General features: G+C 35.7%; 1 protein-coding gene across 2 annotated transcripts in view; it reads left to right on the top strand.

Moving 5' to 3' along the window:
* LOC114462870 (formin-like protein 20) overlaps positions 1-6,258 on the top strand; it is a 474,381-nt gene that overhangs the window by 354,969 nt on the left and 113,154 nt on the right. The gene's annotated exons all lie outside the window — the stretch shown is intronic.

The following is a 6,258-nucleotide window of genomic DNA, read 5'->3' as shown; positions in this document are numbered from 1 at the left end:
ACAAAAGAAGGATAAGGTGAAACTAAGGCATGAATGATTCACTTCCAAGGAATGTTTAGAAATTTGTCGGGACGGGCGATCTGAAGTGTTGAAAAATCTGTCGGCTCTAATGTGAGACAATTGTAAGGTATGGTATGGAAATAAATGACTGGAGAGGACACCATTTAGATGAGCAGTTACCAACCTTGGGGTCAGGACCCCATTTGGCATCACGAGACACTGGGAGGTGGTTTCCAGATGTCTTCAAGAAACCAACAATATGTTTTTAACAATTTGCTTATTTTTACCATTTCTCTGCAACTACACCAAACTTGCCATATTTTAAACTATTTTAATAAATTTTTCTTGCCATATTTTTGCTCCTTTTAATGCATTTTTGCTACATTACCCTAATTTCTGCCCCTGCACCAATGTTAAATGCCTTTTTTGCACATTTTTTCCACTTTAAAGACATTTTCTTATAAACCCTTTCCACCACTTCCTATCCGATGTTACATATTGACACATTATTGTCACTTTTAGGCTTTTTTCACCATATATCACTTATTTTTGCCAATTTAACCACATTTATGATTTGTTATGCTCATTATTTGCCAGTTTAAACTAAATGTTCCTAAATTGGCACTTTAAATCACTTTGCCACTTTTTCTGTCCGTTTTTTGACACTTATTTAAATTTATTTCTGATTAAAACAAGGATTTACATCTTTAAGATAACTATATACTAGGGCGCAAATAAACCAAATATAACTTTAAATGTTAGGAGTGTAAAGATTTATTTATTTTTTTAAATCTGCAGGGATTGATTTAACACACATGCAGTATATGTGCTCAAGCCTTTTGGCAGTAGCACTGTCAGAAATAAGGTGATATAAGCAATAACTCCTTTAGATTGTTGTACTGTTTTTTTGTTCATTTTGTATTTTGTAGCCTACTTATTTTCAAAGGTGATACTGCAAATATGCAAAGATATGAGTTAACGTGACAGCTAATGTACATTTGTAGTCCGTTAACAGGTAGACAAATAGAAAATACACAAGTCAGGAAAACATATTAATACATATAGGATGTTATAGTAGCAGGTGCTGCTAACTTTATATCAATCCTTGAATAAAATGTTTGTCTTTTTTTACTCCCTTGTGCTCAATTTCCTTTCTTCCTTTAATAAGTCTTTTTACAGACTACGGGAAACATTGTTGGTGTTTGAGAGCTGTCTTCTTATGGGAACACAATAAAAACAAGGTCAACCCTTCTCCCAATCCTCCCCTAACTGTCACTGAAGCTGAAGAATGTAAGGTGATATTCAGTGGAGGACTCTGGGCTTCCCTCTAATATGAATATAATGCATTGCAACGATTGACCTCTCTCAGGCTGAGAACATCACTGAGGCCTGTTTTTGCTCTGAGCTGCTCTGCTTATTTGTGATGTAATTTTTTTCTCTTAGCTCGGGCTTGTTGGTATCGGCACTGCTGTATTAACTTGGGTCCAACAGGAAGGAGTGGAAACATAGATAATAGATTACATGGATTTAGTTCCCTAAAAAGCTAGTTTTCCACTACAACTTGGCAGCACTTATTACTCATTTCTAACCTGAGGGATGTGGTTAAAATCCCAGATAAACCAGCTCACACACATTTACACACTTCATCAATATCTCGAGATTAGATAAAAACAGACGAACACATATTTGCTTGTTGAGAATTGACTGGAATGTCAAGAGTGCAATTCTACCCTGATCCGGGGCTTTTAAAGTGGAGATCCCCTTTAGTGAGTCCTGGGACACATTGGTACCCCAATTCAAAGACTCATGCTTGATTTGGTGAGTGATAGTGTGTTTGGACTGGTGTATCACAAGTGGGTGGGGTGAAGATGGAGGACCCAAATGCAGAGAGAGAAGGAAGAGGCAGACAGGCGTAACAACTTAAGGAACGGACCACGCCTGAGTGTCAAACAAGTAAGATGTAAACACTCACAACCTAAACACACTGACATCACTGGGAGGTGGAGACACAAGCAGGAAAACCTGTGAACACAAAGAGATAGCAAAATGAGGAACAAGAATTAGAAACTGAAATACTAAACTAGGACTACAGAAAGAGGACCACAAGGGCTGAAACATGATGTCCCTGAGTCAACTCTGACCATTTTCAGTATTACTGTAGCAATGATTAAAAGTATTTGCACCATGCTATGTTAGTGAGACATGTTAAACCTTTGATTTCTGGGATGCTTGTTATCACAGCATGAACAGATAAGGTGTCAGGTGACAAAGATGCTAATAATTGCCAGTTTCAAAAGTTGTGATCTCTCTAGTGTGAGAGCAACATGTACCATTCTGGGCCAGTGGCTGCTTAGATTTCTTGACAAAAAAGGTTTTTTCAAATGCAAAGTTTTTATTTTAATTCATTTTTATTTAATATTGAGAAATAATTGGGCTGAAAAACGTGCAACATACAACGTGTAACATGATAGATCTTTCTCCCACTCCAGAGGATTATGAAAAGTCTGACCATTTTTACTTCTATTCTGCAAACTTAAAAGCATCTATAATCATCATCATTAGAATCATCAACGATCCCAGAGACTTGTCTATGTGTGTGTCCTTCGGCAAGACACTGAATCCTAAATGGTTGACGAGCTCTTTGCATGGCAGCATTGTTCTAATGGTGTGTGAATGGGTGAATAGAATACGTGAATATTGTAAAGCTTTGAGACTACTTCTGCACTAATACCATTTACTTTGAATGAGGATGCTTTCGTAGAGTGCAGTGATGTCACAGGTCATTTGTGATAAACTGAAGGGCTTTTTACTTAGGAAGTAAATTACAGTGATTTAAATATTTTTTACTCCATGTACTGCAAAATCCTAATGGCTGAGAACAAAAGTGTCTAACAATAGACGGTGGGTAGTTCTTGCTTTGAAGGACTAAAAACACAACAAGGAAACATGTCATCCTTGTATTTACTGCATTACATTACTCCAAACTTATAGTAAATATAAAGTATGAGTAGAATGTTCCATTTTAAAGATTTCTCATACATGGCATGTACACCCAAAAACAATGATTTACTTAAATACAGATATATATTGATATATATTTCTCACCTTGATGCACTTGGAAATCAAAGATGCTACTCATACATAGGCAACGCTCAAACATATGCCTAAAATGATTAACAATGGACATTCTATGTCGTGTCAAATGTGAGCGATCAATTCAACAACGCTGCAGGTGGAGCTACAGCAAGCATCTAAAGCCTAAATCTAAAACCTATTGTAAATTTTGAAGCTCAGGCTTTTTTCTCATTTTAAAACAGTGAAACATTTTAATCGTATATTCGACCAAAATTTTTGTTCGACTCACACCAAACTTACTTTTGGATATCTTAAAAACTGAGCCAACAGTGCATGAAAATGTTTGACTGTAAATGGAGTTGTAAACATATACTTACATTTTCAATGTTCATTAAAAAAATGACAACATTTTTGGAATCATGGTAGATGATGTTTATATCAAATGATTTTTATTTCGGAATATCAGAATTTTATACCAAAAACTGAATATTTAACAGCATTTTAAACTTTGTCCTCATGCAAACAATTGCAGTCTCTGCAAAAATGTCATTCTTAAACATCAGTTTTTCAATTAGGGAACCAATAAATCTACAATTCTACAATGTCATTCATTCATTTAGTAGAAGCTACAATGCTACACAAGCAATACAGTAATTTATACACAAAGGTGCTGCCATCTAGTATTAGAAAAAATGCCTTTAAAATAAATAAATATATCCACAGCTAACCACAAGTAACAATTCAACATCAATATCAACAATCAGCAACACACATTGTCAGTGCTAAATATTCACTAAGCGCTGGGTGTTAGATTGTCTGATTCATTCTAACTCTATGACTAAGAGAAAAATCAAGTGTTCCCTGAACAGTTGAGTCTTCAGACATCTCGTAAAAGTAGAAAGGGATTCTGCAGATTGAACGGAGTTGGCTGATTCCTTCCACCATTTGGGAACAACAGACGAAAGGGTCGAGCTAAAGATATAGAACCATACTGAGAGCCAGGCGTCTTTCACAGGCAGATCGTAGCGGGCGAGAGCGAGGGAAAGTAGATCTGGATGAGAGTCCAGGTAGACAATTATAAACAAATTACCAACATCTCCACGAATCTCCAATTTGTGTATTTTCAGACTTTTGTTTTAATAACTGAATTTAGTGAGAGCCATAAAATCCGCCCCTACATGCTAACAGCAGCTTCTCTTGTTTAGCTTAAAATTGCCTGGCCCTAACCAATGCAGCGCAGCAACTATAGTTTGCTTTATTTTGACGTCCATATAGCCATATAACTAAAGACAAACCAAAAACTGACCTCTGCATCTGGCTAATATCTTAAAATCAGGTTTTTTTTTGTTTTTTTTTTAGATATCTCAATAATTAGTGAGTCTGCTGAAGGGCAAGTTGAAAAAAACTTTGAACTTGAAAAAAAAAAGAAAAAAGGTTTCTGCAAGTGACAGTTAAATCAGTTCCTCAGAAGGTGAGTCATTTCAGGATTATTTTGGACTCCGATTATGACAAAAACTTTGGAAATGCCTAAATCAGCACAATGTTGTCATTTTATTTGTTCAATAAAACTTGTACCAAAAGGAAGTGGCTGTGTGTCGTGCACAGAGTAAAGAATGCCAAACTAGAGCTTCTCTGCATTCCTTACATATGTTCCTGTTTGGAGTGCGTTATGTCTCTTATCACCTGTAGCCTGATAGAAACCAGACAGTCCTGTGTGAAAGAGTGAAGTCTGAGTGCTAGCAGTGGTGTTGGAGGCAAATGTAGCCCCCATAGGGTTAACAAAGTTCAACAATGAAACATGAGGTCCTGCAAACTTCACTAGTAATTTTAGAGCAAAAATAATTGTTGAAATGAGAATTTTTTTTTTTGCAAAAATCTGCTTTTATTTTTAAAGTGCTTTAATTAGACTGCAAAACAAGCCCCACATGGAGTTGAGCTCTTGCTGTTATAGCATGCTTATCAAAAAAAAAATGGTTTTCTATTGTGCTGATACATATCAGTTACGTTACAATACTACTGTTATGACGAATAAGGCTTATAAGATTCATCTGACAAGGAGCAGCACACATGATTTGATGGCTGTCACATTTAGTGGAGAAGAGTTTCCTCGGTGGAAGGGTGTGGATCACATCCCGCTGTGCAGCCAATGGAGGAGATAGAGATAATAAATAAATGTAAATAGATTGAGGAGGTAGTTTGGGGACGAGGAGAGGCATTTTCTTTGCAAACAATATAAGTTGAGGACAAATCCTGTGTTATTGTTGGGGTGATTGATAGCTGTAGCATAAACAGGCACAAGCAAAAACATCACAAAACACACACCTTTGCTTTTATCCCAGTGGTTAATGGTCGATCGCAGAAACCAGGTTACCGACCTTGACATGTTAGCTAATCAGCGCAATGCTCGGGCATTACAGTAAGTATTTTCTTTGTAAATGCTTTTAATTCTCTTTAATGTTGATAGGGCTAGCAACTAAGAATTTGTTCCATACATTATCAAAATATGATCTTGTTGTTTGTGTCTTACGATCATAAATAATTTGTAGGAAACTTATACAGGATGTTTGAGTTATTGTTGTATAAAGGGCATTGCTTGATAATCTGGACAATCTAGCCAATATACTTTTGATGTAATATCTTATTTCTCTTTATTTGTTTTATTATTTTGAATTCCACCAATCTTTTGTGTAACCATGTCTAACATATCACATATGAAGATGGACAACTGCTATCTCATTGTATTTATGAAAGTCAAAACTGCATTCAAGATTCAAGATTCAAGATATTTATTGTCATATGCACAGTAAAACCAGACAGTTGCACCACACAATGAAAATCTTATTTTGCGAGTCCTCCCTTTCACAGTAATAGTAAGCAAACAAAATGAAGAGGTAGATTAAAAGAACCCAACTATTCCCAATTAAAGATAACTAATAATACCAAATACTAAAAATACTAAAATACTAGACTATAATAATACTAATAATAAAATATAAAATATACAGAATATACAAAATATAAAGTGAGCATGTGAGTGGCAGAGTAGCAGTATACACATTTTGATTCTAAAGTGCGATCGTGCGTTGTTGCAGATTTGCAGGGGAATGGCATTAGTGCAATTGTCAAAATAACAGTTATTACAATGCAGTAGTGCAAATGGTTTTCACAGTCCAGCAGTTTAAT

The sequence above is a fragment of the Gouania willdenowi genome, chromosome 5, assembly GCF_900634775.1.
Source record: "Gouania willdenowi chromosome 5, fGouWil2.1, whole genome shotgun sequence".
NCBI classification, from domain to species: Eukaryota; Metazoa; Chordata; class Actinopteri; order Blenniiformes; family Gobiesocidae; genus Gouania; species Gouania willdenowi.
This window is presented reverse-complemented; position numbering and strand designations above follow the sequence as displayed.